This window comes from Nannospalax galili, unplaced genomic scaffold (genome assembly GCF_000622305.1).
Source record: "Nannospalax galili isolate Female #2095 unplaced genomic scaffold, S.galili_v1.0 scaffold511, whole genome shotgun sequence".
NCBI classification, from domain to species: domain Eukaryota; kingdom Metazoa; phylum Chordata; class Mammalia; order Rodentia; family Spalacidae; genus Nannospalax; species Nannospalax galili.
In genome coordinates, this window is record NW_008331831.1 from 2239967 (window position 1) to 2252315 (window position 12349).

The 12349-nt window shown below is 40.3% G+C and overlaps 1 protein-coding gene across 2 annotated transcripts in view; it reads left to right on the forward strand.

The window, feature by feature from the left end:
* Window positions 1-396: 396 nt before the first annotated feature.
* Greb1l (GREB1 like retinoic acid receptor coactivator) overlaps window positions 397-12349 on the forward strand; it is a 274544-nt gene continuing 262591 nt past the window's right edge. For both annotated transcript variants that reach the window (XM_029560559.1, XM_008826964.2), the window contains exon 1: window positions 397-484. The gene's annotated coding sequence lies outside the window, so the exon portion shown is untranslated. The remainder of the gene's footprint in view (window positions 485-12349) is intronic.

The following is a 12349-nucleotide window of genomic DNA, read 5'->3' on the forward strand; positions in this document are numbered from 1 at the left end:
ATCCTTCTTCCCAGAAGACCCCCTGCGCACGGCCACCTCCCTACCCGGAGTGACCACACAAGTCCTTTGCGCTCTGGAGTTGGGAAACCTAGGCGTGCGGACGGCTCGCGTGGGGGCGCACTTGGAGCGGGCGCGCGGGGCCGGGACCCGGGACCCCCAGGGACCTCAGGCGAGGGAGCTGCAAGGCCACCCGGGGCGAGGACAGAGGCGGCGTGGGTGGGGGGGTGGGGGGTGACCCAGAGGTGGTGGTGCGGGAGGGGCAGCACCTGAGGAATCCGCCTCCAGCCGCGGCGGCCAGGCGCCTCGCTCCGCCCCGGGGAACAGAGCGCGCAGCCCGCGCGCCTGCCACAGAGACGCCAGCCGCCGGCAGCGCTAGCACCTCGGAGGACAGCGCAGCGGAGCCGGACCAGCCTTGGGGTGGGAGACTAGCCCGGCCGCGGCGAGGGCCACCCGGGTCCTCTGCCTCACGGCCCACCGGGGCCAGGTGAGCTGTGGAGGGGCCTGGTGCGGGGAGGCGAGCGCGCGCAAACCGGGTGAGGAGCTGCCTTTGGCAGGCCGGGCGCCCTGCCTTGCCCCGCTGGGGTCGCGGTGACTTTTTCCTTTCTGGAGGAGCAGGGCTGTGTCCCGGGAGTGCGGCGTGTGGCCCGGTGCCAGCCCGAGACCCGCGGCGGTCTCCCCGGCTCATCGTTCTCCCGGCGGCCAGGGTCTCCGCCGGGGCCCGGTGCGCTCCGGGGCCACGGGCCTGTCACCCGCTGCAGTGCCGCCTTTGTGGCGGGAACCCGGCAACCCACGGTGGGAAGAGGGAGGCTCGGCGCGGCTCTCGGGCGCAGGAGCAGAGGGAGCGCGCCCTGCTGTTCCCAAAGTCCCTGGGCGCGGAGAGCCGGTCCCCGGGGCATCCGAAGGACCACAGGTAGCGAGGCACAGAGGTGACCACGCAGGGGGTGGATGGGGCTGAGCGTGGGAAAGTTAAGAGCGTCCAGATGTGGCCAGGCGCTCGCTCGCTCAGGGTGTCCATGGGTTTCTCTCTTCCACGCCAAATGTCACTTGGTCACGAGTGTGCGCGCATGTCTTCTGGCCATCGTTTCCATTTTTCCGAGTGGCTCAGGGTTGTTCTCATACTGAATGAGACACAAAGGGTTGCGTTGACAGCTGGCCGGGGAGCAAGTAGACTGCGAGGTGAGGTGTGCCCTAGCCAGGCATGGTGATGATGAGGGCTGATGGTCAATGGATTCCTGCAGCCCTTCTGAGATTCACTAAAAGGAAAGTCTTTGTATAGATTCGGTGCATGGAATTTGTCTTGTAAACCAAGGCCAAGTAACGTCCCGTCCCAGGACACGCAAAAGCTGATGCCTTTGATGAAGGGACGAATGAACCCTGGAAAAACTACCCAGTCATGTTCATTTTTTTTTTTCTATGAACGTTGACTGTTAAAAAGGTCCTTCTCCGCCCCAGTCGGGACCTGTATCCCTGGCTAAGATTTAAAAAAAAAAAAAATCCGAGTTTTAATGTCTACTCTTCAAACCGTGAGATTATCCACACCACCTTACTTGAGAAACTACTCAAACCCCGTTTGGAAACATAGCCTTTTAACTGGAGGTTGTTCAAAAGGTTTTTGAACTTAATGTCTCCTTAAACACCACTCATTCTTCCTTCCTTTCTGCCCCAAGTTTTGCCACTGTTTTGGTTCTTTTTCTTTCTGAAAATTGTGGTGCAATTTTACATATTGCAATTTGGAAAACTTATTTAAAAGGGACAACATTAAAGTAGTTGATCCACTGAAATGGTAATAAAAGTTACATGCATATAAGTATGTATTTTTAAAGGAAACTTTTAATCACTATTGAGGAAGTTTCAAGGAGCAGTGAAGAACACATGGTGCAATTAAACTCTCTTCCATGCATAATCTCATGCCCTGTTTCTACTTGGTGAGGCAACCATAGTTGTAAATTTGTATGTATAAACTCCTTTCAAATGGAAGAAAGCTTTCAAATGGAATCCTTTGAAAGTTTCAAATTTGAGCTCCTTTCAAATGGAATCTGAGGATGAAAGGAAATGAATATAAGTTAAGACTACACGTACCTAAATTAATATGTCTACTAATGGTGACAGTTACCAATTTGATAACTTCTTGTATGACATCAGAATCTCTTATTTGGCTTAGGGTGAGTGCTTATTATCTTAAAGATCAATTAAAATACTAAAAAGCTTAGAACAAGTGTTTAATGGGAAGCAGACCACAAGTTTCTTCACACTAGTTTTTTTTTTAAAACTAGTTTTTCCTCTATCTTGGCACTCTATGAAGTAGAGAAAGAGAACCATAGTTACTCTACTGGCCATGGTGTATGTCTGAAAACATCAAAGGACACTTGGGTGCACCCATTGACATGACATACATAACACAGAAACTGTCAGAGCTGGCGATGTATCTCAATAGTAGGCACTTGGCACGAGGCTCTCCAGCACTTAAAAAAAAAACGTCAAGAGAAATATGGAGGCCAAGTTTAAGATATTTGGTCACATCTCTTTGTCTAAGGCTGAGAGTTGCCATGAACTAACTACACAAAGTAACTTTCTTGGAAATGTTTTCCTTTCCTGCCTTCTTAGGAAAATAAAGGAATTGAATTACATGGTTTTTAAGACTCCTCTGATTCTCAAATTCTATTGTTAAAATAGGTGTTCTAAGACTAGCTAGGAATAGCCAGTTGGACTGGAGATAATTAGAGAGTGGGTTGTTAAAAAGATTCTGAATGGTAGATTCACAAAGAGGAGGTTAGGGATGTTTGAAGTACATTCCTGCTCTTTTGAGTTTGATATCTTTGGAGAACAGCTACTTGACTTTCCCACAAAATGTCTGTTTATGGTGCTGATAGAGAGGTCTGGGGCTGAATGGGCCTCTGCATGTCACCTTTGGGAATGAATTCTCTTCACAACTTGCAGTGCCATTTTAAGGGAAATCACTCCTATCAAACTCTTGCTTTTCTTTTTGTTAAAGCAAAAGTCAAGACCATTTTACCTGTTTCAAAGTCTTGACAATTTACTTAGTAAGTCTCAAAAGTATTTAGATTATAAATGCTCCTTACAAAGAAGATACTTTAGTTACTATGTAAGTATACATTCATGTTTTCAGTAGGAAACTTTGCTAATCTTTAAAACATACATAACCTCTGAACTGTGATTCTTGGGTGGGTGTAGAAGTGGGAGAATGATCGCAAATTTGGGAAAGTAAAAACAATTAGCTTATTTGGTCACTATGTAGGATCTCAATTAAGGGATTTTTAAAAGTACATTGAAATAGTGATTGCCAAAATCATTGATAATAAGATTGAGGTCTATAATGTAAATTATAGTGAAGTCTTAAAAATGCTTGATTGGGACATTAAGATTATTAAGTTAAAAGAATACATTTGCAAAGGTACTTAGAGTAATCTTGATTTACTGTCAAAACTCCTCTCTAAATTAAGTACCAATAGTAAAGTTCTTCTTTAATAGCTTTTCCAGATCTTTTAGCAGTCTTGCTATATAAATGTGTATTTTTATAGATGTTTAATATCACAGATATATTTTAGTGTGTTTTTTTTAATTTAAAGATAGTTTCCCTATTATTCATACTCATTTTGCAATAACTTATGCAATGGACATTCCATCATTTAATTAACTCTTCCCATTTCAGGCTTTTTCAGTAATTTAAAAAATCTGACCATCCTCATAAATCTAACAGCCCTCCTCCTCCTCCTCCTCCTCATGTCCCAGAGAGGTACTATAGTTTAGCCATGAATAGGAGGCTGTGGACTTATATATTCTGGGTTCAAACTCAGCAACATCGTGTAATGCCAATATTGGTCAACTAACTTAATTTTCTCAGAAATTAGCTTTCTTTCTTTTTTTTTAAAAAATTATTTATTTTTATTTTATGTGTATGAGTGTTATGACTGCATGTGTGTAAGTGCACTAGTGTTAAGCAATGCCTGAGGAGGTCAGAAGGAGTCGTCAGTTTCCCCTGGAACTGGAGTTATAGATGGTTTTTAGCCATCATGTGGGTGCTGGGAGTTGAACCCAGGTCCTCTGTAAGAGCAGTCTTAACTGCTGACCCATCTCTCCAGCCCCAGAAATTAGCTTTCTAATCTATAAAATGGTTATAACAGTTATTTTCTACAAAGTTAAGATAAAAAATAAAGACACTTGAAATTCCATATAAATGTTCCCTCTTATTTTTATTAGGATATTTTTAGATTTCTAGTAATTTGAAACAAATTATTAGTAACTTGGTCAGTGTAAAATTGTTTCCAGTTGCTTTGATTTGCATTTCTTTGGTCTTGTGCACAGGAGGACTAGCCCCCCCCCCCACTCTGTGTTGATATAGTTTTCTAAATGGAGTGGTAGAGGCGTCATTGCTTCAGTGATTTTGAGCTAGACTGTAAGGTGGACATATAGGGAAGGTCGGTTACAACATTAATGAAGAGTATATAAATCTTTCAATAGTCCTTTTCAAATGAATTGTTTTTATTGTACTTTAAACTCAGTGTTTGTTAACTTATTTTAAATCTTAGAAAACTTACTGTTAAAATTAATGACTAATATATGTATATAAATCTTATTTAAATGAAAACAGTATGCTCTCCTTTTCCTTGAATGGCTGTTTTATAAATAGTATTATTGTGATCACAGTTTGATGGACTTTCTTTTAAACTAGAAATGCTTCTAAAAACTTGGAGAAAAATCAGTGAGAAAATTGATGACCGCCAATCAGGTTATCTTTCGGCTTCAAATGGATCATGAAGTTGTGCTTTCTGACTCAAGTTCTTATATAGTCAAGGTAGACTGCACAGGAGCCTGCCTTTGTAAATTCTGGAGTCGCAGCAGCCCTGATATTTTTGGCAAACACACACCCTATGTGAATAAAGCAGCTCTTTGTGCCTTGAGCCCCAGGAGGGCTCTTTGTGTACTCTTCCTTCCCTCCCATCCTTGACTGACTGGTGATAGCCACTCCCCCAGGTCCAGATGTTAAGTCCCATAATGACTTCTGCCCAACTCTGTATTTACCCATCAGTGCATGTGCTTTTGTTCTGTCTATTCATGACAAATATATAAAGAACTCACTATCTCTTTAAAGTTGTAGGTTTCTGATTTAATTTTTCCCCACTGTGGTCTCTGAAGGCAGTCCCTTATAGTAGAGCCTGTAACCATGATCAGTAGAGATTAACACATAATCAGCACTTGATGAATGTTTGCTGCAGTGAGCCCTGTCTTGACTTAGTTTCCCTATTCTGAACATGATCCTATTCTTAGGTACCATTCTTGAAGCAAGCTTCAGTTGAGCCCTGTATTACCATTTTCTTGTATTTACAAGGGTTAGGAGTTAGGAAACATTCTTGTGGCTCTTCTAATTTCTTGTGTACTTAGGGGAAGTTTCTTGACTTTTATGCTTTACTTGTCTTCTGTGAAATGGGATTAATAACAACTACTTCAGTTACTAACTTTTTGCACAGGATTGTAAAGATAAAATGGAAGAATAAATGTGGGCTTGTTTTTAGAAAACACTCCAGTACACTCCCCTTTTTCCTGACTTTTAACATGATGCTTATATTCTTTAATGTATATTAAAATTAGCAGTACCATGCTGTTAAAATTTCATATTGTCACTACTCTTCTAGGAGTATCCCTATCTTTGAGAAAACTCAACTCAATGTGATGTTGCACTTGGGAGCTTGGTGTTAGATGCAGATTCTTAGGGTGCACCCTCACCTACTGAGTTAGAAACCATGGGAAGGGGGTCTACCAATCTGCTTTTCAACAACCCTTATGATGTTGAATGACTATTTTAGGGACTAAGAAACTTCAACACCCCGTAAAAAAGTGTTCTACTAGTTAAATATTAGTTGTAAAAAAATCTAGAAATATCACAAAATCATTTTTGTGTACTAAACATAGAATGAAAGTTAGTTATTCCTAACCACTATTTGCCATTCAATCTCTTAAAACTTTGTTCAGGAGGGGTTATCACTCAGATGCCTAGATGGATCAAACACTAATCTGAGTGATGAGGCAGAACACTTGTAAAATAATAACTGTTATTTTGCCATGATGATGTGTTTTGACAGCCAGAAAGTCTGGAGGTGGCAGAATCTCTAAGGTTCCTCTGGTAGTTGCCATTTGGGAATGTGGGCACTGTTGCTAGCCCATTTGATATTTTAAATGAAGTTGGAAATCAATGTTTTCATGTGAATTTAAATGTTGGCAATGAATTTTAAAGAAAAGAAAATGGATCCAACAAACAAATATGGAAGCTAGATCACATCCAACCTCTGAATCAAGTAATACAGTTAGAAATATCTGCTAAATATGTGTGATGATTGAAAAATACTATTCATCACCATATTTAAAATGTATACTAAAATTACCAGGCATTCTTCAGTTTTCAGATTATAAAATTTCAATGGATAAAAATTTAGTGTTGCCAGTTATTGTCACCTGATAAGAGGGAAGGTAAAGAATTATAGATTTTCTGGAGAGCAATTTGACATCATTGTGTCAAGACTTTATCAGAACCTGCCTTGTGCAAGACAGTAGTTATAAACCACAGGCAGTTATTTAAGTGTTAATTAATTACTGTCGTTGAGTAAAGATTTAGTTTCTCAGTTGTTCTGATCATATTTCAAAATGTGCACGTGACTGGTGATTACCATCTTGAACTGTGCAAACACAGAACACTATTAGAGAAAGTTCTGTTCGATAGCACTATATTTTTTGACTTAGAATTTTCCCTTCTAGAAATTTGTCAGAAAGAAATAATTAGGTCTGATATGGTGGTGCACTATAATCTGAGTGCTCAGAAGCCTGAGGCAGGAGGAAGACCTGCTACTGAAGGCCAGTCTGGGCTACACAGTAAGACCCTGATTTTTAAAACACGTTATTAGCCAAATGTTTAGGCCTGGAGAAATGACTCAGTGGGTAAAGGTGCTTGCCACCAAGCCTAAGGACTTGAGTTTGGTCACCAAGCCCCAAATGGTGGAAGGAGAAGATGGATAGCAAGTTGTCCTCTGACCTCCATACATGTGTCATTGCACCTGCAGATGTGACACACACACACATACACACACACACACACTAACTAACCATTAAAAAGAAAAGTAAAAAGTTTCAAAAGAATATAAGTGCCATGTTAAAAGTCAGGAATGGAGTGGTGCTGGAGTGATGGCTCAGTGGTTAAGAGCACTGGCTGCTCTTGCAGAAGACTTGGGCTTAGTTCCCAGCACCCACATTGTAACTAACAACCTTCTGTCACTCCAGTTCCAGGGGATCTGCTGCCTTCTTCTGACCTCCACAGGCATTGCATGACAGAGGCAATGCTCTCATAAACATAAAATAAAAATAATAATTTTTTTAAAGTCAAGAAAAACAATGAAGCTGCAGTATTTGTGAAAATAGTATTAAACATACCAAATGAAAATATCCCTATTATAAAGCCATTTTACTTGTTTAGGTAGACAGCTTAGGTACAAGAGATTAGGGAACCAGTTCTTTCTGAAAAAATATTTTTCTCTTTTCAGCCTGCATGATTTTCTTTTTGATTAGTAGAATAGATTGACTTTCACTCAGAAATTAGTAGAGCTCTTGACAGCTCTCTGAGTGGTGTAAGTATCAGCTGGGTCCTTTAGAATTCACCCCCTCCCCCAATCTACTGAATGAGACTCTCTAAGCAGGGCCCAGGAATCTGAATTAACAGACTCCACTGCCTGCATCAATGCATCCCTCATACTGCATCTGTGTAACAGTGACTAAGTTAAAACTCCTGAACACTGTCTAAGCCCTGTTCTATGTGTGAGGCTGTCCAAAGAGAGTAAAACATTCTGTCTTTTAGACGGTAAATCTTCTAGACTGTGAAAGGCCAGAGAGGAAAGTAAAACAGAAAGAGGAATTAGAAAGTGAGGTGGGGGTTGTGGTTCTGTAGGAGATGTTATTGAGAAGTGACACGGGAGTGAAAACCTGAAGGAGGCGAGGGACTGTGCCCTGGGGAGGTTGGAGGATAAGGAACTGTTAGAAGGTAGCCAGAAGGTCTGTGAGCCAAATGGGAGAGGCAAGTGAGGGCGGATGTGGAGATTAGGTCAGAGAAGAGGGCTTACTCCATTTTTTTTTTTATCTTCTCTAGAATTCAGTGCTCTGTAAAGTATTTGTCTAATCAGTCTGCAAGGAAATGAAACATCCTCAGATTCACTATTTCAGGAGGGAATACCTCCACATTTGCTTGGGATAATACAGTGTATTGATCACTAGACCTAAGACACTTCCCAAATGGTTTTCATGGACACGAAAGTCACAAAACCATGCCTCAGGTTTATCATTCTACACTTTTAGTTTCATGGCACAGAGGCACAGAGAATTACCACTGCTGCTTCTGTAGATTAGAGTGTGAAGATGTAATTGGTATTCTATTTCATTTATTTCCTGTATTAGTAAATCAGCTACATGGGCACTATTTTAAGTAAGTTTATGCATGCATCTTTATGGTGTATTTAAGGAACTGAAAAACTATTACCCTTGTTCGTACATACATCAGAGAGCCAGGGAAACTTCATTGAGAGTTCTGCCACTTCCCCTCCAAATCTGTTCCTTGAGTTAAATTTATCTGTCTGTCTGTCCATCTATCTGTCCATCCATCTGTCCATCCATCCATCCATCCATCCATTTATCTGTGTGTGTGTGTGTACATGCATGCATACCATGGTGTGTCTGTGGAGGTGAGAGGACAACTTTGTGGAGTTGGTTCTTTCTGTCTACCTGTATGTGGGTCCTGGGGATTGAGCTCAGGCTTGCATCACTCACTGGTCATTAATCACTGAACCAACTTGTTGACCTAAAGGTTCTTTTTCCCGCATCTATGTATTTATGTGTGTTTGTGCGTGTATGTGTACACATGTGCATGTGCCACAACGTACATATAGAGGTCAAAAGACAACCTGTAGTTGGTTCTGCCCTTCCACTATGGACTTCTGGGGATTGACTTGTCATCCGGTCAGGTTTTGCAGCAAGCACCTTTACCCACTAAGCCATCTCTCAGGCCCCCTGTCAATCATTTCTTTTAAAAAGTTCACTGGGGTATCTTCTTTTCTCTTTCATGCCTCCAATGTTGATGATCTCTGTTTATGTTCTTGTAACTTTTTCTACGATCATGTAATCTTATATGTTGTATATTTTAAGTATCTTTTTATTTACAGCCATATTTACGTATCTGCAGTCATTTTTTTGGTTATGTAATAAAATACAAGTAAACAGTTAGACCCCTACTCTTTAAAAGATTATATAATAGTCTATAGTGTACATAGATCACAGTTAAATAACCATTATTTCACAGAAAAGCATTTGTTTAAACTAAGCAAGAAGCTAGAAATATTTATCTACTTTTTATTTTTTATTTTTGGTCTTTTTTGAGCCCAGCTGGCCTGGAACTCACTATGCAGACCAGGTGGGCCTTGAACTCACAGAGATTCACCTGCCTCTGCCTCCCAAGTGCTGGGATTAAAGGCGTGCACTACCACACCCAGCTTATCTACCTTTTAAAAGTAGGTAAATCTAACTATGAAGTTTAAAAATATTTTTATAAATTGAAAAAGTAATAAATACCATAGATAAGTGATAAATTGTGAAAAATAATTCTGTGTAGAAATAAAAGCTTAATAGTCCTGGTGTATAAGGAACTCTTACAAGATGGTAACAAAATGTCTTTAGTACTTTTAAAAATATTTTGCAAGGGGCTAGAGAGATGGCTCAGTGGTTAAAAGTACTGGCTGCTTTTGCAGATCCCAGAACCCACATGGAGGTTAACAACTGCCCCTAATTCCATTTCCAGGGGTTTCCAACACCCTCTTCTGACCTCCTCAGGCATTTTCACAGCATGGGTGCATTTACATGCATGTAGGCAAATACACTCATACACATAAAATAAAAATAAGAAAAATAAAGTATTTAAAATATTTTGCAAATAATTTGGTTAACTGTTCACAGAATCACAGTTTGAAATGGTCAATAAATATGAAACATTCTTAGCTCAATTTGTTTGGAAATGCAAGTTACAAATAATAAGCTATCATTTGATATTACTATAGAACTTTAATCTACATTAAAATATTCAAAATCAGTTTGCTTACTCACTAAAAAACTTATACAGGTATTTTAATTTACAATTTATGTAAAAATTATTTCCCAGAGTTCTCCACTGGCTCAGGTTATTTGAGAGAGATCGGCTTTCTTCTCTTTCTGACGTGGACCAAAAGCCAAAGGGGAAGAACAAGGTTTAGAAAATAATTGCTTTTAGGTTACCTTTTCTTTTTGACCCTCAGTGTTGAAGATTGAACTAAGAGCTTTGTTCATGTTAGGGACACTTCTAGCCCTAAGAAAATTAAATTTGATATTAATTGCATGACACTTTATATTCAAGAGTGTTTCTATTCAATTTTGAATGGAATGTTACTGGGTTTCATGACCATCGGTCAATTTACTCTGAGAGAAAACAACACTGTGGGTTTATGTGACTTGCCCAAGGTCATTCAGCTAGTTGTACGTGCGTTCCGAACGCTTACCACACGTGATTCTCAGTGCCTTCTCACAGCTTAAATTATAGCTAATGTGCAACATTGCATGCAGAACAACCATATTTCAGGAATCTTCCCATTTTAAAAACATACTGGATAGTCAACATTCAGAGAAATGATATTTCATGATGTTTAGATTCTAAGTCGAATGATGACATGAGCACAGTAATAAAAGTCAGAAAAGAAGCTTTGCTTATGATCCTGACATTCGTACAAAATGACCCATTACTGTTTTTCTGAAATATTTATCAAAATGGGTTAATCATTTTAAATACTAGTGCAATACATTTTTTTCTAGTATTTCCAAAATCTTTTGATAACTCTGACTCAGCCCTTTGAGGCTGGTCTACTATTCCTTTCTCCCATCAGCTAGTACTGAGGAAGATCAGAAAGTGGCTGGTTAGGCAGCTGGCAGCTTGTGCCATGCAACTGAATGCCCTGAGTTCTTTTCAGGCTCTGCATAGTCTGATACCATGGCAATCTAATAGGAAACCTCCATTTTAGACAAACCAATAAGCTGTCTCTTCTGCCTATGCATCTTACTATGCATTCCTACCAATGGCTTCATTCCTGTTTCTCTTTCATGAAAAGTTCTCCTAGTCTCTAGAACAGATATGACTGATTAAAACTAATTAAAAATCCTCAGGAACTGTGCACCTCCTTTGAAACAGGGCTTCTGGCCTTTCACTGACACCTGGGCTCCTCAATTAGGCTAAACTGACTGGCCATCGAGGCTCAGGGCTCCTCCTGTCTCCCTTTCCCCACTGCTGGGATTACAAATACATCTTTATGTGGGTTCTAGGGATCAAATTTAGTCCTCATGCTTGCAAGGCATGACTTTATTGATCAAGCTGTTTTCCCAGACCCTAATTTAAAAGTTTTTTGACACAGGGTCTAACTATGTAGCTCTGGCTGGATTGGAACTCGCTGTGTAGACCAGGCTGGCCTTGAACTCAAAGAGATCTGCCTGATTCTGTGTGCTACCATACCTGACCTAATTAATTTTTTTTTTCAAATTTAATTTACTTTAAGATTCATCTCCTTAGCTCTATCAGTTGCATTTTGAGAGCTTAATGACACCTGTGGCTGATGACTACTGTGTTGGTTAGCCAAGGCAGACATTTTTATTATCATGAAAGGTCTGATGGACAGCAGTGCTCTAGAGGGTCATATCCTTCTATTTTTAAAAAAAATATTTTATTTATTATTTTTATTTTATATGTACGAGTGTATTGCCTGCATGTATGTGAGTGTACCCATGTCGTGCAATGCCGTGGAGGTCAGAAGAGGGCTTTGGATTCCCCTGGAACTGGAGTTAAGGACGGTTCAGAGCCGCCATGTGGGTGCTGGGAATCAAACCTGGGTCCTCTGCAAGAGCAGTCAGTGCTCTTAACCACTGAGCCATCTCTCCAGACCCTATCCTTCTATTATTTAACATAATTTCTGCAAAACTGTATATCACCTGTGTGGAAACCAGTTGGAGATGCTGTTTAAATGTAGGTACTGAGCCTTAGGAGTAAGATCCATGGCACTTTTATGCCCAATAAAGATGGTGGCAAGCCCTGCATTAGTTCTAGTTTAGTTTATTTCTTTTATGAAAATATTCTGATATCTGAATTCTTATTAATTTCCTTCTGCTCTACACTTCTACAGAATTCATTGTTTATATTACAAAGTTTTAGGGTGTCAGTATAGATATTTATAGTCTCTAACTGTTTCATAAAATATTTTTCTTGACTATTAGAATATAAGTCCTTTAAGAA